This window comes from Gorilla gorilla, chromosome 18 (assembly GCF_029281585.2).
Source record: "Gorilla gorilla gorilla isolate KB3781 chromosome 18, NHGRI_mGorGor1-v2.1_pri, whole genome shotgun sequence".
Classification (NCBI taxonomy): domain Eukaryota; kingdom Metazoa; phylum Chordata; class Mammalia; order Primates; family Hominidae; genus Gorilla; species Gorilla gorilla.
In genome coordinates this window covers 93,469,916-93,494,418 of record NC_073242.2, presented here as the reverse complement: position 1 = coordinate 93,494,418, position 24,503 = coordinate 93,469,916, and the positions used below count along the sequence as shown (strand labels likewise).

Here is a 24,503-nt window from a genome sequence, read left to right as displayed (position 1 = left end):
CTTCTGCCTGAGTATTTCTCATACTCAGAGCTGAGCTCATTCTCCCCACTTGGCCTGGCAGGCGGCACTTGACTCACTTTACCAGCCTGGACCCCACACCTGCCAAGGGCAAGCCAGGTGCAGAACAGCAAGGGGTGTGTGAGTAAGTGAGCATGGGATCTGGCCACTGTGCATAGCTGGGCATGCTGACAGTGCAGCAGGGTGGGCAGCTCCAGGCACCGACACAGGTGTGGGCTCTGTGCAAGGCTGCAGCTGGACCACATGTACCACACATGGCTTAAACTGTGGGCACCCATGTCTGGAGAGGGAAAAGCAGTGAAACCCAGAAGCCTGGAGATGCCAGGAACTGCAAAGCCCCAAAGAGGATGTCACTACTCTGGCTCAGGGAGACCCTAGGTCTGGGCTTACTGAAAGGTTGCAGTGCTTCTCTCCTTCTTATCACAAGCAACACAATGAGTGGAGGGCGTGTTTCAGCCCTGTTTATGTTACAGCTCTTTCAGTCCTGCCATTCAGAGGCTCCAGAGTTCTTGTCCTGCATCCAGGAAGAATGAGAGAGGCAGAAAACTGGAGGGTGAGTAAGGTGAAGAGCAGCTTCATTGAGTGACAGAACAGATCTCAGGAGACCCGAAATGGGTAGCTCCTTTCCACAAGCAGGTCATCCCAACGAGTGTCCAACTCTCAGCAGTGTCCAGCTCTCAGCAGAGAGGAGAACTGCAGTGGATAATTCCTTTCCACAACTGGTAGTCCTGACATCTGTACAAGTCTGGCTGAGTCCAGGGTTTTTATGGGCTCAGAATGGAGGAAGTGAGTGCTGATTGGTCCAAGGATAGCCATGGGTGGGCCTGGAAAAAGCACCATAAGTTCTCACTCTGGGCCAAGGATTCCACCTGGAGCTGGCAGCTGAGCCCCCACGCTTCAGGCCATCCTGGCTTGAATGTGGGGTCTCACCTGGGACCTAACCCTTTCTGCTCAGGAGTCTGTCTGCCTCCCATCTTCAACATGCTGTCCACAGCACCCAGGCTGTTCATGCTGAGGGACACCTGCAGGCCCACACTGAGCTGCCCTCAGCCCACCCCTGGCCTCCCTCCTGGACTCCTCAGTGTCCAAAGTCTGGAGGGGGCCAAGGCAACTGGGGGAATAGCGTGTCAGCACTGCCCTGAGTGCACACACTCCCAGCCAGGTCACTACAGTGCCTGGGCTCAGCTCAACTTTCCTCCAAAATCAGAGCAGGTGCCAGCATGAGGGAGAGGCCAGGGAGTGGGAGCAGGCAATTCTGAGCCTGTGGGGACAGGGGGCTTCCTGAGCCCCCAAGAGTGCAGGGATGCCCAGGTCTGAAGCCATGGCTGGGCAGCTGCAGCTGTGCCTGGGAGGGCAGGGCTCCCCCTGACGGTAAGGGGAGAGGCTCCTGCCTGTTCTCAGCTCCCAGGAGCCCCACAAAGTCCAACCCCTGCTGCACCTCCCCCATTGAAGCCAGCGTCCTGGCAACAGCTATTCCAGATGGGCCACTGCTGCCATCAGTAGCTACCATACAATTGTATTTATCTCTTGGGTTTACTGATTATATTTTACCTATCCTATCTAGAATTGTACTCAATAAGGTTTCTTTTGTATATTTATTTATACCTATCCACCAACAAGTCGGACAAACGCAGGTTAATGACTAGTAATTCTTTGATAAATGAAGAAATCAATTATGATTTCTAGAAGTACATTGTTGAAACAGAGGAAAACTATTGTTAAATGTATGTTTTCTCCATTAACCTTACTAAATATTGTATTAATTCTAATATAGTATTTTAAATTCTCTAGGTAAACAGTCAAATCACCATCAAAACAAAAGATAATTTTAATCTTTTCTTTCCAAGTGTTTATAAATAATTAATGCTTTTCTCTTAATATCTATACTTCTAAATCAACCTAAAACATATGTGTCTTTACCAGCCTGCTGATACAAATAATTGACAAGTCTTACATTTTGATATGCTAGGAACACAAACAAAAGTCAATAGCAATTCCCAGGGCAATACCTGTCTTGTTTTAGCGCTTGTTCCTACTGCATTTAACTGAACAGCTAGTCCCTGGTTTCATTTATTGTTTTTACTTTCTCTGTTTGAACATGGTCCTCGTGTTGTTTCTATGGATCAGTCTTGAATCTCTTTAAGAATATGAATCATGTATTTTTGTTTCCATTTCTTGCCGTGATCCCTTGTAAGCAAATCCCAGAAATAAATAAGCTCCAATCCCAACTAAACAACACTGACATCACTCCCAGTGTCCAGATGGGTGGATATTATTATCCTTACTGGAGAAACACAGTAACAGAAACTCAGTGGGTTAAAGCCACTTGCTCCATTACAGCTTTTCTGATATTTTTATATAAAAATCCACCTAAAAATTCCTCAAAGTGAATATAAATGTAGAAAAACTTAAATTTTTATAATCTATACATCTGAAGTCATATTGTGCATTATAAAATAGAAATATATAAAAAATTAAATAGATTATATTACAGAGAATTTGAAATTTAAATTTAAATAATTTTAAAAAATTCAACTGATGACCTTATTCATTTGGGATCATTTTCTCTTTCTAAACTACTGTCATAATCTACCAACTGATAAAACTATTTCTTCTATGTCTTGATTGTCTCCATCCAACCCATTATTTCCACTTTCTAAAATAAAAATGCACACTCATGTCCCCCTCAAAACACACACATAAAAGGATATAATGATGAGTCCCTGCCTTTTGCAGCAAAATTCTAAAATGGGTCCCTTTTGATTAGATTAACTTCAACTTAACTTTCTTTCCATTACTGCTCACCATTTCTAGTATTTGAATTAGCATGTTTATATATGCATATATACATATATATGTGTGTGCGTGTATATATAATATATGGTACTTTCTGAAAAGTGCTTTATTGCCTTTGCACATATTGTTTTCACTCCAGGCAATGCCCCAAAGCTAGATATCTTCTACAGTTCCCCCAGGATACAGGTCAGATTACTTCCTCTATGAAGATTTCTGTGTAAATGGAAACCCAAGGATTGCAAGTGACAGGATATCCAAACCTTACTAGATTTGGCAAAGGCAAATTCTCTGACTTTGTGAGTGAAAGCTGATCACCCCATTCTCTACACCCTACTTTACCCTGAACTCTGTCTCAAATTTAATCCTTTACTTGGAAGAAAAATATTAGAAACATATCTTATTTCTTGATATATTGAAATTTCACAGCATGATTTTTAGTCCATGGCTCTTAAATAATTGCATCAATCCACATAAACCTTTAACAAATTGAATTTTAAATTTGAGGAATGGAAAGAAAAAGAGATAGGGGAGAAAGAAAGCGAGATAGAAAGAAAATGAAAGCAAGAGAGACTTTTGACCAACTCCAAAAAGAAGAAACTTCTGTGCTCTGAACTTGTAAGATGAAGGGAGTGCTATTTATGAAGTACAGTTCTCTATAAAAATAGACTCATATTGATTTTGATGACTTTTCTTTTTTATACCCCAAGCATCTGGTGAATATTGTTGTTGAGTTAAAGCTTGGTGCCTCAGTACTGACAAGTAACTGTAGTCCAGTGGGTGAGCTAGACCTCTTATGAGTCAAAAATCCTAGATCATAAATCTCAAAATAACAAATAATCATCAAAAGTTTTGTGACACATTTTTTCCATTTTTAGTTCCAAATGTTCTAGTGAGATCCTCCAAAGACACAGGCCAGCAAAACCTATCATTGTATTTATCAGACAGTACAATGCACTTTTACATCGTGAGAATATTTACACTACTCTTAAGTCGTTCCGCAATAGTGCATATCACGGATTTTTAAAATACATTTCCCCTAGAAGTAGAACATACATTCATTTAAAAAAATGTGTACCATGAAATAGGTAATGGTATTTTCTGAGTGGTACTAGGAATTTCTTTATTTTAACACGAAACAAAACCTACAAAAATATTAGGAAATACTCCAATTCTGAGACACGTTTAAATTTTAGGGAAAAACATATTTTTCTTTTCCCCACTGAATGTGTTGTAAAACCTGAACAGAATAAATGTAGCAGCTATTTGAGGACTCTAAATAGAGAGCAACAGGCAGATTGAGGAAGAAAACAAGAATTTAAGTACCATTGGAATTATCTTTTTTCTCCCCTTTTAGTGTCTCCCAGCCTATACTCAAGGCAATGCCAAAACAGAAATTGGGCTATAGCCCTAGCAGTGAGGGCTGAAAGACAAGCTTATAGTTCATGCAGGAGATGCAGGAAAGAGGTCTCTTAACATTCCTAGGTAGTAGAAAAAATCTTCTCTTTTCTATTATTTTTCTTTTCTCCATTCTATTGTTCCTCAGGCCAGGATAGCCCATAGGCACTGAACACTGGAGGGAAAACCATGGGTCTCAAGAGGATAAAATAAACTTCCTGATTATTTTTCCTTTCTCTCTTTTTCTACCACTTGGCCCCAGATGTAGGTGCATTTATAGGAAGTGCATGGCAGAACAGTGTAAATAAAGCCCCAGCTTTCTGGATGAAAATTCTCAAAAGGAATCTCAGGGAGCTGTAAAGTATAGAAGAAATGAAGAGAGAGGAATTCAAAAAGGAGACATCATATATTTGTTTATGAACTTCTGGGATCACCTATGAGCCCTTCTTGCATGATTCTGACGCTAAGCAGTATTCATTAGCCTTTAAAAAATGACCAACAGGATAGACCACTCTAAAGTTCCCAGGTAGGCCACAGGGTACTATACACAGGAAACCGTTCTGATTGCTTCTGCAAAAACTTTGAAAATAAAACTGACTTCTTAAGTATTAATTCAATTTATTTAGTAATTATAGGACTATAAAGTTTTCTTTCATTCTTAGCGAGTATTTTTTGGTTTATGGCTTCTCAGGAACTAGTTCATTTCTTGAAAATTGTTAAATTTATGTGTGTAGAGTTGTTGGTAGTGTTCTCTTAAATTTTTTGTAGTGTCTATGTGGTCTGTGGTGATAACCTTTCTTTCATTACTAATATTGATTATTTGTTTCTCTTTCTTGTCAGTCTTGCTAGATGTTTATCAGTTTACTTTTTCAAAGAACCAGCTTTTGGTTTTAGTGATTTTTCCTATGTTCTTTTCTGTTTCTATTTCATTGATTTCTGCTATTATTTCTTTCTTATTTTCTTCTACGTGCCTCAAATTCATTTTTTGTCTCATTTCTCTACTTTTTAAAGTTGAAAGCCTAGATTATTGATCAGAAATCTTTCTTTTTTACAAAATAAAAATTCAATGTTATGAGTTTTTCTCTGAGCACTGTTTTGGTACATCCCAAAAAATTTGATATGTTTTGACATGATTGATTTAATTTTTGTTTGTTTGTTTTTTGAGACGGAGTCTCACACTGTCGTCAGGTTGGAGTGCAGTGGCGAGATCTCAGCTCACTGCAATCTCCGCCTCCTGGGTTCAAGAGATTCTCCTGCCTCAGCCTCCCGAGCAGCTGGGACTACAGGCGCGCGTTGCCATGCCCAGCTAAGTTTTGTATTTTTAGTAGAGATGGGGTTTCACCATGTTGGCCAGGATGGTCTGGATCACTTGACCTCGTGATCCACCCACCTCAGCATCCCAAAGTGCTGGGATTACAGGCGTAAGCCACCACGCCCGACCAATTTCATTTTTATTTAGTTCATAATATTTTCTATTGTTCAGATTTAGTTTCTTTGGGGTGAGTGGACAGACGACTGCAGTTTTTCTCTGGTGGTTGGCTGGATGCGTCCCCCATTTCCTAACCACGTGGGCCTCTCCATAGAACAGCTCGCAAAATGGCAGCTGCCTTCCATCAGAATGAACAAATGTGAAAGCAAGAGATGCTGAACAAAACAGAAACCAGACTTTTTTTATAACCTAATCTCATAAGTTATATCCCATTCCTTTTGCTAAATTTTGTTTGTTAGAAGCAAATCATTAGTTCCAGCCTAGACTAAAGGGGAGGGGATAAAAAGGGCCGAGATACCTGAAATGGGGCATCATTGGTAGACATTTTAAAAGCTGCTGCTGAACATACAAACAAAGCACAAACAAACAAACAAATCAATGATGGAGGCACTGAAAAATGAGATACTGAGGTCCCAGTCACAAGAGATGACCTAACCGGGTAGACTGACTTCTCTCTCAACATGCTATCAAAGGCAATGTCTATTCTAAGCTATATAGAAGTAAGGGCTCCTTGAGCTATGAACTCAGATTTCTTTGTTAACACTTCTGAGTTTCTGTACCCAGGGTAGCAATTGAAATATTAGCATTTTCACTTGGCTTGCTTTTATATTTCATTTCAAGAGCTGGCTCTGCTCCACTTTCTTCCATTTGATTAAAAAAACAAAAACAGAAAAACTGCTTTTCAGACTATTTTACTGCCTTCCAAACAAGGAAGGTTTGAGTCAGGGAAAACACATTATACCCTGGGACAGAGAGAGCAGGACAGAACTACTGAAATCCAAGGAACATCTGCAAGCTGCATGCAAACTGGGCCAAGCCACATTCGTTGAGTCAGTGAGACTGCTCTCCAGAGCCATGCAATTGGAAACTTCCAGGCAAAGATAAGAATGGCTCCACATTTACATTTCCTTCTATCAGAGGCTGAACAAGTGCTGTGCAATGGAATGAGTTCTTGGGACCAGTGTGGATTTTCTGCAAATGCAATCTCATTTATGAAGTTTATCATATTTCTACATTTAAAAGAGACAAAGGAAAATTATACATTCCAAGGGCTCACTTCATGCCACAAACTGGGCTAAGGATGAAAGGGAAGCCTTTTATAGCTGATGTATGAGTTGCAGGAAAGAGGTCTCTTAATGCTCATAGCGGGTGGAATTTATATTTACCTCATGAAATACTTGCCAACACTCTGAGGTAAGGAATATAATTCCTCCTTTACAGATGAGGTATCTGAGGTTCAGAGGTTACATGATTAGCTCACGTTAGGTAGAGCAGGGCCGAGGCATGCTTCTCATTCTAGGTCTGTCTAATGTCAAAGCCTGAACTTTTCCATGAGTTAACTCTCTTCGAAAAGACTTAAAAAGTGCACAGTTTAAGAACAGATCACACCAGTAGATATTCCATCCTGTTTTATAGACTTTGTAGATGTCTGTTATTTTCTAAACAATCATGTCATGAACTGGGAATACAAAATAAAAGACTTCAGTATCATTTTTTGGAAGTTCGCAACACATGGGAATGTTTAACTTGTAAACAAATATCATACAATGCAATAAGAAGTAATAGAACATGATCAAACCATTATAGGGGCACTAAAATTTGGAAGAAGCTTTATAAGCAAAGCTAGTTTTGTTTAGTAGGATATATATATATCCTTTGGTACCTATAAGTTTTAGCGTTCTGGAGTAAGATAGAGGAGACACACATCACTTAGCTGTAATAATCTTAGTATATTTTAGGGAATAATTGGCTTCTGCTGTATCATATTTTTGAATGAATAAACAGGTGAGTCTATGGTCATAGTTCTAACAGTTATTTGAGTAGTAGATCATGTAGTGTTATGAGTTAATTATGGTTATGCATATGTCTGGCTTATCCTTAATAAATAACTCTTAAGATTTTTAGAAGCTGTCTGATTAATATCTGAACACAAGTAGCTTTTAACATGCTAATTAGATGTCAATTGTTTTGCAAAAATAAATACAAACATTTGTAATGGTAATTGAAGTTGAACTTGCTATGATTATTTATTAATTCTAGTTTTCAAACATGTTAATTACCACAGCTGAAGGAAACCCCCTCTCAAGATTTAAGAAATACCATTAACTCATCTTAACCTGCTGAATATGCACTCCTTGTAAGATAGGCTAGTTTCAGTATATTTGCTGTTTACTGCTAGATATGTTTAATGACTTGTTTTTGGAGCAGATAACTGAATAGATGGCCACCTAGAGAATGGAGGGTTTGAAGAAAGTAAAATAAAAGGTAATTGAGCAAAGGGGGTTAAAATCTACTATCAATAAAACACTCATTATGGGACAATAATAGCTTACACATCTTTTTACAGCCTCAAGGTAAGACTAATCTTGCATGATCATCTTTCTAGCTGTACCCAGTCTGAATTAGTCATTTGGTTTTCTGAACTTTCACAGCAGACTTTTTAAAACACCCACATAGACTTACCAGTTTTTCTCTTTTGGGTCTTCCCTTGGTCTCAGGAACCTAGGCTAATTTAGATTCTTGAGTAGAAAAAAAGATATTTGGGTTATGCCCTTTTTAAGTATATATTAAAATCTTACATAGAGAAGGCAATATGCCCTGTTAGAAAGAGGGGTTATTTTCTTGTCAACTCTCTTCAATATCAGCTAAATCTTAGCTTCAATCATGATTACATTATCAACCACATCAAACAGAGCGGGACCTTAGATACAGATTAGCAAGCCCCACCTACTGTTTTTCAGGCACAATTATAAGATTATAAGCCCTCCTTTTTGGGGGAGGGGAGGGATAAGGGTCTTGCTCTGTTGCCCAGGCTGGAGTGCAGTGGCGTGACCATAGCTCACTCTGACCTCTAGCTTGAAAAGTCAAGCCACAACTACAGGTGCGCACCTCCATGCCAAGTTAAGTTGTTCAGTGTTTTGTTTTTGTTTTAGTTATTCCTGTAGAGACAGGGTCTTTCTATGTTGCCCAGGCTGGTCTCAATCTTCTGGCCTCAAGCTCTCCTCCTGCCTTGGCCTCCTAAAGTTCTAGGATTGCAGGCATGAGCTACTGTGCCTGGCCTCTAAGCACCACAGGCCCCCTCACTTTTTAAATGCCAACATCCTTTAATTGTCCAAGTCTGCGTTTCCAACAAAGACATTATCCTGACTTTTCTCCTTGCTTTGCCTGATTTTTCAAAGAGCATATATGGTGGTGTGGGTAAGAGCTTGCATTGCACTCATATAGAAGAAAACCTGTCTTAGTCATAGATTATCTGTGTAAAACTGGGCAAGTTAAAATAATGTCTTGAAGCCAAATTTCTCCATCTATAAAATGAGTATGACATTAGCCTTAGTTCATCATATTGATCAAATTCAATGGCATTCATAAAGCCCTTCATCTAAAATCTAGGACACGGCTGGGCGCGGTGGCTCACGCCTGTAATCCCAGCACTTTGGGAGGCTGAGGCGGGCAGATCACGAGGTCAGGAGATTGAGACCATCCTGGCTAAGACGGTGAAACCTCGTTTCTACAAACAATACAAAAACAAAAAAAAAATGAGCTGGGCGTGGTGGCTGGCGCCTGTAATCCCAGCTACTCAGGAGGCTGAGGCAGGAGAATGGCATGAACCCAGGAGGCGGAGCTTGCAGTGAGCTGAGATTGCGCCACTGTGCTTCAGCCTGAGTGACAGGGCAAGACTCTGTCTCAAAAAATAAAATAAAATAAATAAATAAATAAAATAAAATCTAAGACATAAAAATAAAAGCCAACACTTAATTAGCCTCTGCCACATATCAGACAACATGCTAATTACCCACCCTGTGTTTCCCCCCACCAAAAAAATTGTACGGCCCATAAGGATTCCATATTATAGATGATGAAATTTAAAGCATATAGAGGTTAAATGTCTTGCCTGTAGTCATTCTAATAGTTAGTACCAGAAGTAGGGCTGTAACACACAGTCTTCAGATTCTTGTTCTTACCTCCATATGCCTCACTGCCTACCTTAGTGTCAACTGCAGATATTACTCATAATTATTAATTCCTGATTTTTGTCAAACATCCCTAGCAATACTTTATTGTAATTAATTATATAGCTAATTATATAAATGGATTCCCTATTAAAACAAACAACTTGTAAACTATGGCTAGATCTTCTGTGTATTTTTTTTCTAAGGTTCTTAAATGGTCCCATATTTGATAGTCATTGACAAGTATTGTGAATAATTGAATATATGTGGCACCTCCAGTAATGAATATATGTGGTACCTCTAGCACATGTACTCTGTAGATTCATGCCACACAGTAATTTGTTCATCCTGGCTCATATGCGGAAACTGTCCCACATGTCATGCATTGGACTATGAAAACATCCCATAGGAGCACTGATTAAATGAATTATATCTGAGTTATGATGCTATGAGCACCAGGAAGTACTCTAGACTGGCAAATATATTTCATCCAAGGTAAGAATTGTTACTCTCACCAGGTAGCCCAGCAAACTGAGGGTTGCAGAGATTATGTTATTGTCTTCTGTCTAGTAAAGGACACAGTCATAATTTCAAACCAGTTCTCTGTCTGCTTTCACATATCTCACATAGAACTGCATGCTGTTAAATTTCAAATCTCAGATGAGGCTTAAACTAAGCTTTGAATCTGAAATAGTCCTAAAAGGGCAATTAAGTTACCTAATTATATCAAATAGAATACCCTTACATGGACTTAAAATTATTTTGCATTGGTTTTATCTGTTATAGCATATTTTACTGTTCTTGTTATACATGAAAAGGTAATTACACCTTTCCTATAAAACCCAAGGAAAGATCCTATTTTCATATATTGATAACTTAAACACAGACATTGCATGCACAGATATTCAGAGAGGGTACTGAACATAATGCATAAATAACTCTTCTAGGTAAATTGATATATTTAGATGTCCACGCACCAAGATAGAACCTGAAAATTTCATTGTTTCAGGCTGTCTCCTCTTCTTTGCATGTTTTCTTTCTTTTCCTGGTTACATAAGTTGACCTGTTTGCTCAGTGTAGACATGGCCACAGTCAGCATGTGGAACCATAATTCTTTTAGCCTTTTCTCTGGTTCTTACAATTATTTAACAAGATGCTTTGTAATTAATTCACTTCCTCCCTCCTTCTATGTGAACTTTTCTTTCCCTGGAGTTAATACACATTTGCTACCTAGTAAGTGGGCTCATAATTCATTCTTACCCCTATCCTTACCTTCAAATAAAGCACCTCTATCCTTAGATAAAAGCACTTCAAATATTATTTTACAAGGACTTTCATCATGAGGCCCAGAGAGTTGACTGCCTTAAAACTTATAGTGTCCTAAGAATATTTAAATGGACCCTTTGTCAATCACCCCTTAAAAGTGAAATATAGCTATGCTTTCCTTTGTGTAGTCGTTGGGAATGGGCATTGTTAGACATTTTATTTATGTAATTCCAGACGATGTTTAATAACACTTTGTAAAACACTGATGATTCTACCCAATGTACAGATGAAGGTAAGAGCAGTTAAGTCACCTACCTAGAAAAGCAGGGGCCCCACCCATGTTCCTATCATACTCATGTTTCCAATATATATTCATAGGGCCTTCCTGCCACTCCACTAGAGTGCCAGGATGTTAATGGTCTCAGAAGTAACTTCAGGCAATGACTAAAATAATTTAGAAGAAAAACACCTAGTTTCTTGGCCTACCTGGTGGGACAAATCTGAGGCAAGTTCTATACTGTCTCTTAGAGTTTCCCAATGGGACTGAGGCTCAGTTGCCCATAACTGTAACCTGCTTATTAAAATATCCTTTGTTAACTACTAATCCTTTCCAGTCTCTCTGGCTCACTGCTAAGCACTCCCCCTTACTAAGTAAGAAGGTACTTCCTGGGACCTCTTTTCTCAAATCCTTATCTTGGGGTCCATCAGATCACAAAAGACCACTGCTAGAAGGTAGAACTCGGGTGAACAGGTACAAATTTTGGTTCATCTGTGTACAAAGTCCACACTTGCACCCACACTTCCTACAGTGCCCTGGTTCAAATTTAGCACCGTTGTTCTGGTGATTTTCTTCCTGGTACAGAATTCACACTGACAATGAATGCTCCCACCTTAGAAAGCTCTGATGAGGAAGTGGCATCTTAGAATTCATTTTTTGTTGTTGTTAACATTTGAGCTTAGGCCAGATTCTTGTCCTTGGCAGTAGAAGAAAAATCCCATTCCTTTAAGCACACCTGGAAAGGTCACTCTTTGAAGATGCAAAAGGGATATTTATCTGGCCTCCAATTTCTTGTGTCCTTAGGTGACCTCTGTGGAGAGTCACTCAGATGTGTGCCAAGAAATCCTTAGCTGCTCTCTGCTGTGCACTGAAGCCCATAACATGGGGAGAAATGGCCCTGCTATTCCATTTAAATAAGCACTGAGCCAGCAGCAATAGCACTCTGCTAATATGGCTATAGGCGCATTCAATGAAAGCCAGTGTTGCTTTTGAACTCCATGAGTCTGATGGCAAAATATAGACATACAAGCATGCACAGATAGAAATAGATATAAGGGGGATGTGTGTGTGTGTGTGTGCATGTGCACACGTGTGTGTGTTTTCTAATGTGTTTTCTAATAGCCATTCAGAATTATGAAACTCCTCTTTCAAGTTTTAGATGGTATCTTTTTTTTTGGAGACAGAGTCTCACTCTGTTGCCCAGGCTGGAGTGCAGTGGCACAATCTCGGCTTGCTGTAACCTCCGCCTCCCAGGTTCAAGCGATTCTACCACCTCAGCCTCCCGAGTAGCTGGGATTACAGGCGCCCGCTGACATGCCCGGCTAATTTTTTCTATTTTAATAGAGACGGGGTTTCGCTGTGTTTCCCAGGCTGGTCTTGAATTCCTGAGCTCAGGTAATTCTCCCACCTCAGCCCCCCAAAGTGCTGGGATTACAGGCATGAGCCACCATGCCTGGCCTAGATTGTACTTTAAAAACATCTTCAGAGCATATTTAAAATGATAAGTTGAAGAATAGCAGATGATGAAAATGACTCTGAAGAATATCTGTATCTTAACTGCATATTTCTCAGCATCTGATGTGTGTAGTCCATAGCAGTAAACCCGAGGAAAAAGATGTAGAAGTATTTTTTAATTGAGTTGAAGAAAGAAAAGAAAAATACCAGGTGAATTTGGATGTCCAGACTGACCATGGGGAAGCTGGTTTCAGTGGAACTGACAGTAAAGGGAGGGTGAGATGTGACATGCAGAGATAAAGGGTTGCATGGGACAAGGTAAGAATCTTGGCTTCATCTTTAAGGGGACTTAAGAGACAGGAATGCCTAGGAATGGTGAAAAAGTGTATGTAGAGACCAAAGGTTCAAATTCAAATTCTGGCATTCTCACCTATATACAACTTATGTAACTTTGATTAAAGTTGCTACCTTCTCTGTGTTAACTTTGTTATTTATTTATTTTTATAATTATACTTTAAGTTTTAGGGTACATGTGCACAATGTGCAGGTTAGTTACATATGTATACATGTGCCATGCTGGTGCGCTGCACCCACTAACTCGTCATCTAGCATTAATAATACCAACCTCACAAGTAAAACGCCCTAACAAATTAAATGATTCAAAAGCACCTCTTTCTTTTTATCCTTTTCCTCTGTGGAGAATCAAACTCATCCATTACTCAGGCTATAATTATAATTATTATTAATCTTAATAGTAATATAGTTAATAATTTATAATACACTTTTATTGAAACTATAGGAAATGTCTTTTTCTGTGTTAAAACAATCCAGAATTGATCAGAAAGGCAATATTATTGTAACTTTACTGAACATATGTTTAAAGATTTAAAAAATGCTAAAATGTTCTCAACAGATCTTGGCCAATTAGTAAACTACAAAATGGCCTGATAGCTGTAGAGCTGAAGCATAAAATTTTGAGTTAAAAGTGATTCTAAGTAAAAGACAATGAAACTAAATAAGATGTACTTGGACTTCATTATTCAATAACTGGTAAATTTCATATGGCTTTATGGTATTTTTACTGTTTTGCTTGTTTTTGATGTAAAGAAAGTATACATTCATTAAAATAAAAATATTCTGAAAATAAAATAATATTTAACATTTTTATTTTCTTTTAGGATTTTGTGTAAGTTTGTGTGTGTTAACACATGCATATGTTATATACTTGGCTTTACACTTTATAATAAACAGTGTTTCCTAAATTTGAGTAATGAATCATCTCTTTTCCAAAGGGAAAAATGTAATTTTCTCAGACTGCTACAAATATGTCCTTTTGGAGCCTAGGAATATGCTATTTGAGAAATAATACTTTGAGAAAGTTAAATCCTATCAAGTGAAATAATTTTCCACTGCAACTTATCACTATGAAAGCAATGCTTTGCATTTACAACTATTAACTATTTTAGGTAGTAGTTACGTAGTCACAAAATGAAAACACACACACACTCACTCACTCACACACACACATCATACAACCCTAAGGCCATTGTATGTTGAATATTTTCTTCTTTCCATTATTTGAAAAAAATGCATATACCATTTTCTCAAAAAAGTCTATCCTTATTTGAGATTGTTTCTTGAAAACGTTGTCCTAAAATTAGAAATAAATGATTTAAAGACATGTCCATTTGTAAGGCACTTAATATATATTAACGTATGTACTTATGGAAGAAATATGTAGTGCTACTTGTTCCAATCTTTGGTAGTGTATCCGTACGTCTTTCCTTTGGGACACAAAGCCAGACTGTTGTAACTGCCAGGTGTTCAAAGTGACAACTCAATGTGCAATGCTCATAATAACTATTTTTGTAAAAAAACACTAGAAATTAGTAAAACCATGTGACCTTATTTTAGGCTTCAAAACCAGTGCCTTTCACAGATAAAAACCTTGGCCCAGCACTTCCCTCATGTCTTCCACCCATAGCTTCAGGAATTCTAGGGACTCTGGGAAAAATCCTTCTCCAAGAGCTCTTCTTATGCTCACGAATCATGTTAAAGGTTTGAGTTCCTTGGGACCACCCCAAGTATCCTTTAGCTTTTTTACTGAGAATCATGACAGAGGCTGAGTCCATTAACGGGCTGCTTCAGGTTTACACATTTAGTTTCCTGACTCTAAACATTTGCAGTTTAATTGTTGGCACACAGAACAATTTCTGAAAGACATTTCTGATAGATATTATTTGTTGTAGCCTTGGCTTTGCCCCAGTTAGATAGTTGAACTTGAGCGAGACTCTCAGTCTCACGGAGCCTTGGCTTCCAACTTTGGGACATGGGACTAACTGAAAGTGATGCCTACCCTATATGTTTTTATAAAAATCAACACACTAGTAGGTCCTTAAAGACGGTGAACAGATCAAATTCATCTTCGAATTATCATTGGTAAGCTAATGCCTAGCATAAAGCTATTACCATTAGAAATTCTTAGGATTAGTTTCATTGGTAATGAAGTCAATAAACATTTATTGATTACCTACTGTATGGCTGGTAATGTTTGAGGTATTGAAGGTATAACTGTGAACAAAATATAAACATGTCATTGCTGTCTTGAAATGTACTTTGTGATAAATCTTTTTGGGAGATAGAGGGTTAAATTAATTTTAACATACATATATTAGATATACATAAACATATATTTGGGTATAACAGCATATATTTTAAAATATACAGTTTTATACTGAATAATATTTAATTACAATACATTGTTTATGTACAATGCATTGCAATATTCTTTTCATTGGAAAAAAATTCTAGGCAGTTTGAACTTTAAATGTTCATCAAATTGTTTTTTGCAATTACTATACATACCAAGGTATGTGTTGTCTCAATATTTAACTTGCCTTTAAGGTAATTCTCTTTTCTACATATTTTTTTTCACTGACATTGAAATTCCATGGAGATATTTTACAGAAAGTGTCCTTGGTCATGGTATTAGTTGTGCTCATGATGGTCAAAGGAAAGTATTTTTAGAAGAAAAATAACCTTGGTGGCCTTGTATTTAATTGGCAATAGCTGGAAAGGACTGTAATATAAATATTGAGATTATATATATGGATATATAGACAATTAAACTACATGTTTGTCCCCCTAAAAAGGACAGAAAACATAATGGAAATTTCAGGGGCCAGATTTTAGCTCATAAGCTAATCACAAGTAAATATTTTTTTTAAAAAAACCGATAATAACAACATCATTTTGCCATGTTTGTGTGTGTGTGGGTAAAGGTGCACCTGTGAAAATGGAATGGACACCATCAGATGCTGTGAGTTCACTGACATGAAACAATCACTTTCTGGATGAGGCTGTTATAAACAGTGTTAATAAGTAATTTCAATAACATGACAAGGCAACTGACCCTGGCTAGGCCAGTTTAAAACCTCCAGCCCCATAAAATGGAGTACTTAGGGAGGTATTTGGTGCTATGATGAAAAGTTCATCCACACAGGCAATTCACCACCTATTTACTGAACACCCATAATATGCTTGGCACTGAGGCTACAGAGAAGAAGGAGCTTCCCCATTCCCATAATGGAAAGAAGAACACTCAGAAGACTCCATTAGACAGGAGCAGGGGCTGTGGTTTAGAAGCCAGAGAGAAATGGATTTGAGTCCCAAACCCCTTATTTACTAATCACGGGAACTTAATCATTCTCTCTGCTTTCAAATCATCAGGTTTACCAAAATAAAGATTCACAAGCATTCACATAGCCCATTCTACTGAGCAGATGCATATGTTTTTCTAAATCTGCATTTCTGATAAAGTTCCAGCCTGAGAGCTGAAATTGCACCATTTAGGGAGAAACATGGCATTCTCTGTTTCATTAGTCAGAAAACCTGAAATCATTATATATTAGCTAAAACAACAGCAGCTGATTTTTCCAGGCCCTCCGACTCTGCATAATGTATTGCTTTTCACTGTGTTAGTTCATCATTCAGAAATGCAGTATATCCTAAAACTGACCCAGGCTAAGAAAGGAGATTTTATTTATTGTAGGATTAAAGTTTTGACAAAGACAAGTATTGAACTGGATGTTTCCTGACTTATGTGGTAAAACAAACAAATACAAAACTTTAGAATGAGTACAGTTTGATTGGAAATGACATATAATTTTAATAGATTGTTTCCACCTGCTGTCCAGTACTTAACTATAGGATGATGTAAAAGTCACTTGGCATCTCCCACAATCAAACTCTTTATCTTAAAATGGGAGATCATTCACCTTTCTTATTGGATTACCGTAAATGTTAAAATAGATAATGTCACTCAAAAGAACTTTATGAATTATAAAGCAAATATAAAAACATATATATACTTTTTTCTTTAGAAGTTAGCATGTATCTAGCACATTATAGACACTCAAATGAGTTTTGAATAAATTAATAAATTTATTCAAGATAGTAATCAAATACTCCATTCAATCCTTACTTCCAACAAGCAATTTTAAGTTTGGAATACAGGCATAAGAATATTTAATTTACGGATTACTTTCTTGTGCCAGAGGAATTAGTCATTTCTATGTCATTAGGCTAGAAATTAAACTTGGAAATAAGCCAAGAATGAAGATATTTTAGTCACTGATTAAACATTATATTAAAGTTAACTTTTTAGATAAAACTGAGGTTTTTATAAGTCTGGTAACTGAAAGCCATAAAATAGTAGCATTGGTGTACAAATATTCCCACCACAATTTTTCCACAGATGGAAAACCAAGAAGTTTAGGGGACTTACCTGAATTCTACATGAACAGAGAGGATCTCTTGGATACAAAGTGAGATGATATTACTGGACTAAAGAATGCATCAATTGCAAGGAAAAGATTCCATAGATGTCATCTTCATCTGTGTATCTGTGAAAGAGAAGTATACATTTTTTGTGTGAAACTGACAGCACTGTACTTTTGAGATTGTAAAGAATTCACTCTCTATTTCATTTGAAATATTATCCATATGTGTTTCTAGAAAAAAAAAAGTGTTCTAGTCTGGTGAGAAGTCTGTAGCAGCTGAAATTTTGTTAAATGCCAATTGTGTGCCAAGCATGCCGCTAAGCTTCTTGCACACATTATGCTATTTAATTCCCTTTGCAATCCAGTGACATAGGCATTATTATTGCTATATTATTAAATAAACTGACAAAAAATTATAATCTGAAGATTTAAAAATAACATGTCTAACATTACATTCTGGCAAAATACAGAACCGAGGAAGTCTACCTTCAGAACTTACAGACCTTTTATACTTATGGAGGATGCTATGTTGCCTCCCAGCATGCACTTGTGATCAGCAGTTTATGATTCAGTAAAGAATTTCAATATAGGATTGTGGTGGTGTTGTTGTTGCTGTTGTTGTTGTTGTTAAAGCAAGTTCATGCTGATATAAATTGAGTCAGAGGAGGAATTAGAGAGCGTAACACATAACTAAAGCATGTTGCCAAGGAAACTCTGTTGGCAAACCAAGTATCATGGAGTTTAGGGATGTAAAGGCACTTGTCTGTAGCCACAATTATTTTCTTGATCATTCTACAGATCAAAGAGGAGATATTAGGTACTCTAACACTATGGAAAGGCTAAATCATGGGTTGAACATGAATTTTTTTGAAACTGATTTTAGATGTCCAGGAACTTAACACATTCCCTTGAGAAATTGTAAATCATTAATTGAAACTTTCTTCAGAAATTCTAGAGAAGCTACATTGAGGCCTTTTAATGTCAAAACTTCTATGAAGCCCCAGGGTATGAGGTTTCCGAACCAAAGTTCAGGTAAGGATGAAAGTGTCTCTTAAAAACTAACTAGGAAAAGGAATGAATGTATACGATGGCCCAGATATCCATGACCTCTGCACCATTATTCACCTGGGAGCAGCCACTATACTGGAAGCGTAACATGTAGAACAATCAGAGGAAATTTATTCAGGTCTGACTTTGCTATAGGCAGTGCTTATCCCATCTAGAAATTCTGTGTCCTAGTACGTTGCCGCAATGACTTTTTGGATATATTTTTTGTTTATTTTATATGTGTATTTGCTTTAAATATCCTTCTCTGGGAATAAATGAATACTTTTCTTTGTGTGTGTGTGTGTGTGCGCACGTGTGTGTGTGTGTGTGTGTGTGTGTGTGATTCTGATGCTATCTTCTCATATCTGGGAACTTCTAAAAAATTTTACCTTCTTGTAATTATGAGAGCTGTTTCTCTTCTGGCTCTACTAATATCCTCAAACTTCTCATTCAATTACCTAAAACTCTTTTCTTCTCCCAATTATCTCATCTCTCATACCCTTCACTTTAAAATATCCTTTTCTTTCCATTAGTATTTATACTAAATGCAGTCAATTCTTGGCCTCTCTTACGCAATTAGGTGAAGCTTACATTTCAATTACAGTGTTTAAAGCTATTCCAAGAACATGAGCTATTGGCTGCCCCTATTAGCCACTGTCCACAAACACAAAGTTCTGGAGTATAAAGTCTGTCCTTGATCCTGTGATCTTGCAATATAACATTAGCAGCCAAAGGTTTCTCTTGTTCTATCGGTGTGTTTCAGCTCCTATCTTGTATTCTGTGTCTCTGGTCACTCAGGCTGAATTCTCAAGAGATAAGGCAAGAGCTTTAGATCCAGCGTGATTCTTCAAAAGGCCCATTTTCACCAATATTTTAGTGGCTTGGTCCATGAAAATTGTCTGTGCTTCATTTCCAGTGTCTTTCTTGGCCATCGTATCTTCAGATTTCCTGTTTAACTGTTTCACATTCATCTCAATGAGTGCTATAAAATCACAAAGCCAAGGAAGAATAGTCTCTTAGTGGCAGCATAAAATTAGAAAAGATTGGCAGATAGCACCCAGTCTTAATACCTTTATAGAATGTGTTTCATAGTGCCCGCTGAACAATTGCGCATATGAAATCTCAAAGCCCATAGCACATATATCAGCAATAATTTCACGGAAGCAGGCTCTGGCTAATATGTACAGAGTCTTATATTACTTTATCAAACTGTCTTTGTGTAATTAGTCTGTCTGCAAAGCCTGGCATATAAATTAAGCATCTAATTTATCTTGACTGGCCTCTGGATTGCTTGATCAGTCTATTCTGCCTCTGTGGCTCTTTAGTGAATGCCAAGTAAAGTAAAGGACCCTCTGGCAATAGGGAGAGCGAAGAAGCAGCAACTCCCTTCGAGGTCAGAGGAAATTTTACACTGACTCATCACTGACACAAGGGCAGACAGCGTGGCATTCCTTCTGATGACAGCAATCTTCATTGAGTGGGGAGGTGGCGGGTCATAATTGATGTCCCTGGTGGCAGGTTACTTTGTATCATGGATGGTGAATAATAAATAAGCACAACACAAGCTATAAAGTCAGGTTTACCAAATGAAATCAAATTAAAAGTAAATTGTACTTTCCTCCTCATTCAACACCATTTCTCATAAACCACTTATCAATACAACTGCAATCTGTACAACTATAAGAGACAAGTTACACAGCTATTCAATCCTGATAAAAACAAAATAACTCCTGTAGCCATAATCATTCCTCAAGAGCATTTAATTTGTGGGCTTTTGCATTATTGCTATCAAAACAAAATCTTGCAGCTTTATTGGAATACATAAATCTCTTTGATTTAAGGATACTTTATCTCTCCTTTTCTCAGATGAATTTGAAATGGCGCAGAGTTAAATTTTTATGGAGTGATTTCTGGGGGGAAAGGCTGACATAATTTTCGGCACGGGACATTGTGTTCTGCTGACAACTCAGAAAGTTTGAAGGAAATGTGTAGCTCACTAGATAGTTTTTCTCAGAGTGTATTCTCTTCTCTGCAGTTGTGGATGCATACCCAGTAGGGTCGTGTGTATCCTTCTATATATGAGGAGGCACATCCATTGTGAATGTGTTACCTCTCTCCTGACTTTGTAATTGGGTACACAAGAGGGTAACAAGAGGTCTGGATGCATGAAATAAGACTATTTGGGCCATCATCTTGTGACTTTCTACCAATGAGGATTTATTCTGCTTTTAGAAACATGCCATGATTGTCTATGGCAACCATGTTTCACAGTGAATTTACCAGATCTCTGTTTTTGCCCCAACTCTCCAAAGACTGTATGACTTAGTGACACATCTGAGACTTCATGGATCTTCCAGATAATGAGGGCTGACCCAACACTACAAATCAACTCTGTCATTACCTGATTTATATTAACACAGCAATTCCACATGCTTTATTAAAAAAAAAACACTCTTTTTAAAAATAAAGAACAAAATATATAGTGGCTTTAAATATGCCCTGGTTACAGATCTACTTGGTGGATATTTCAGACAATAGAACCAAGAAGATTTTCCAAATGGAAGCATGCTCATGTCTATGTTGTTTGATATTCAAATAATAAACACTTCTCTTTCTAGCATAAGATTATATAAAAGTGCACTGTATGTAAAGGGTTAAGAGAGGTAAGGGTTTGGACCTGTGTAGATGTGAGCCACAGTCTGAGGAAGTAAATGCTATATGGCTATGTAAAGATGGTTGATTCTTTTCCAAGGCAAATGCCTCAACGAAGAATGGCTATTACTGATTTATTGAAAAACAAAATGCCAAAGTTATCTTCATGGTATTTTGAGTCATTAAAGACTCAACTAGAAGGTCCATTTTAGGACTCTAAATGCAATAACCAACTGTGAAGACTGAGGCCCATGAAAGAAAAATGACCTTCCTAAAGTCATACATTAAGTTTATATTAAAGGGATTGCTAAAGCATTGGACTCTTAAATATCAATACTGGGACTCTATCATTTCATCTGTTTGTTTATTTATCTGTATGTCAGGACTTGGGATTCAAGGAAGATAAATGGAAACAGATATTTCTGTTCTAATGGCCTCTGGTCAATTGTGGAGCCCAACATTAATCAAATAATCGCTCAAATAAAGAAGGTAAATTATACATAATGACAATGAGAATATGTGTAAAGAGAGAAGGCCAAAAACAGAATAATTTATTTCTGCAAGCACATGGAAGGGAAATAATCGTAGTGCATGATAATGAAACAGGTTGTTTTCTGTCATGGGCTTTCTTGTAAACATTATTTAAGATGCATCTCAGGGATTAGCCCTTCCCACTTAGCCTTCTCTGACTTTCCTAAGGTGATTTTGCAAAAACAGTCTCAGTTGTTCCATTTGCATATCTCTTCCACCACCATTTTGGATTGAATGATCTGCCTTTCCCATTAAATCAAGCAGTTATAAATGGGAAAGGATCTTGTCTTGCCTAGTGTTAGATTTTTACACGGTATGTGAACATATTTTTATTTTCAGGCAGGAAGAAAAAAAAGAACAAAGAAGAATACGATAGTAAGAGAAAGTCATTGAAAGCAGACACTACTTGAGGTCCACAATACATTCCCTTGGCCCCGCTAGTTTCAGCGTAGCAGTGGGGAACAGCATTTTGCAAACTTCCAGAATCCCATCTCAAGGAACCCTGTGGCAGCTTTTAGGCTTTCTCCAATGTCGAGTGACTGCTCATCTGGTCGCATAGGCACAGCCTGACAGTACAGGGGAAGGGGAGCTCACTTAACACCTGGGGTGGGGTAGAGGGTAAATCCTCAAACAAAGAGCTGCAGAACTTATTGGATAAATGCCCACATTCTGATCATTTGCTAGAACATTTTTGTGGAACACTTTCCATGGTTCCATAGGTCAAAAACAGGATTGAGTCACAGTTGTCCATGATGGTATATACATCAATAATGTAAACTTAACTGGCTTTCTTGCTTCCATTGATCACCTTCTGTTTCTTCACTCTATTTCTTTAGTTTTGTTTTTGTTTTTGTTTTTGAGACAGAGTCTCCCTCTGTCTCCCAGGCTGGAGTGCAGTGGTGCGATCTTGGCTCACTGTAACCTCAGCCTCCTGAGTAGCTTCCTCAGTCTCCCAAGTAGCTGGGATTACAGGCGCCTGCCACTACACCCAGCTAATTTTTGTATTTTTAGTAGAGACGGAGTTTCACCATGTTGGCCAGGCTGGCCGTGAAATACTGACCTCAAGTTATCTGCCCGCCTCGGCCTCCCAAAATGCTGGGATACCAGGTGTGAGCAACCACGCCCAGCCAGCCTAAGACAAAATTTTAAAAACAAAAGACGACGACAACAAAAATCACTGCTTGTACCCAACTCTATATTTCAGACACTGGGAAAAGCGAAGAGGCAAACTAAGATAACCTTTTCAGCGGGAGGAGTCACAAATTAATATCAGATCCTGCAGAAGGTTCCAGTGAACCTATTATTTTAAAACATTAGCATTAATTGGACACTGATACTCTTCAAGCAACAGGTTTAATTGAATTGTTGGGATTTATAACATAAAGGGTATGAGTTGAAATATAAGGAATTGTGTAGAGCTGAAACCTACTTTTGATTCTCAATCTTGACTGAACCCCAGTATTACAAAGGTTTAAAACTTGCTGGTACTCTAGATCTCCAAATGAGAGTTTTCTGGGAGTGGCATCTAGTATATATGTCTTGCAACAAAACAAAAACAAATAAGCAAAAATTTCCATAAGATATTTTGATGCACAACAGGATTAGTAACTACTTGGATGGTTATCACTTAAAAATTTGCTGGGAGAAATATACTACAGGTTCACATCATAACATATATCTTAAAGCCATAGGGCAAGAAAAATTTTAAAAATCAAGTAAGATCTATTGTATAATACAACTTAGGTGAATAAAAATGCATGTACACAAAAAGTGTAGAAATTATACATAACAAGAAAAATATATACACCAACATTTTAGAAACATTGTTCATGAGAGGATGAGAAGGATGTGTGTGAAAAAGGAGGAGAAAAGGAAATCAGTCAAGCAGGAGAGGAAGCCTCGCACAGGCTACTGACAAGAGCGTGCTGAGAACTACTGAGCATGGTTAACTCATCCTATTACATCCATGTCCCACTCTCAAAAATATTTCCTGAAAACTGGAATGAGATATTTATCACAGATTATGTTAGTTGGAATGCTGCGTCTATGTGTTTATACACTGATATACACACATCACAAGAGGGAAATAAAAAACCTTTAGCTCAATTGGCTTCCAGCACCAAATGACTATTGCCAATAATCAATCATCGATATAAATCTTCTTCATCTACTAGATTCGTAAAGCAATCATCTCTGCAGATAATCAGTACATTCTCATCTGCCAATCAAATCAGTGGTAGCCAGAGCCAACAAAAAGCCAAAACTGAACATGGGAGATAAAATGATAAGACTGCATAAATTAAGTGAGGTTAGTTCTCAGGCAAAGATCTCAGAGACTGGAATGATGTAGGAGAAGACAAGTCGAATATATGGTTCTGCGTGGGAAGAAGTCCCCAAGAGGAGGCAGCATCCTCCAGCTTACAGGATTCAGCGATATAATATATACTCCCATGTTCTTGGTCTTGGTATCTACTCAAAGTTTACAATCCCTGTTTTCCTCCCCTAAATCCAGGGAGTTAGGGACAGAGGGTCTCACCTTTGATTAGGGGAATTTAGTTTAGTATCTGACCAAATTACTTTGCTTCCTATTTATTCTATGGATGATTTTGTTTTTTGAAACACCATAACCTTTTCCCTGGTAAAAACTGAAGAATATAGCTGGGCATAATGGCTCATGCCTGTAATCCCAGCACTTTGGGAGGCCGAGCAGGGAGGATCACTTGAGCCCAGGAGTTTGAGTCCAGCTTGGGCAACACATGGAAGCCCCATCTGTACAAATAACAGAAAAAAAAAAAATGAGCTGAGTGTGGTGACAGTTGCCTGTAGTTCCAGCTCCTCAGGAGGCT

The 24,503-nt window shown here is 37.9% G+C and overlaps 1 long non-coding RNA gene across 1 annotated transcript in view; it reads right to left on the bottom strand.

Moving 5' to 3' along the window:
* LOC129527833 (uncharacterized) overlaps positions 1 to 24,503 on the bottom strand; it is a 274,710-nt gene that overhangs the window by 234,437 nt on the left and 15,770 nt on the right. The window contains exon 2 of the long non-coding RNA XR_008672931.2: positions 17,433 to 17,550. This is a non-coding gene — a long non-coding RNA (uncharacterized lncRNA). The remainder of the gene's footprint in view (positions 1 to 17,432; positions 17,551 to 24,503) is intronic.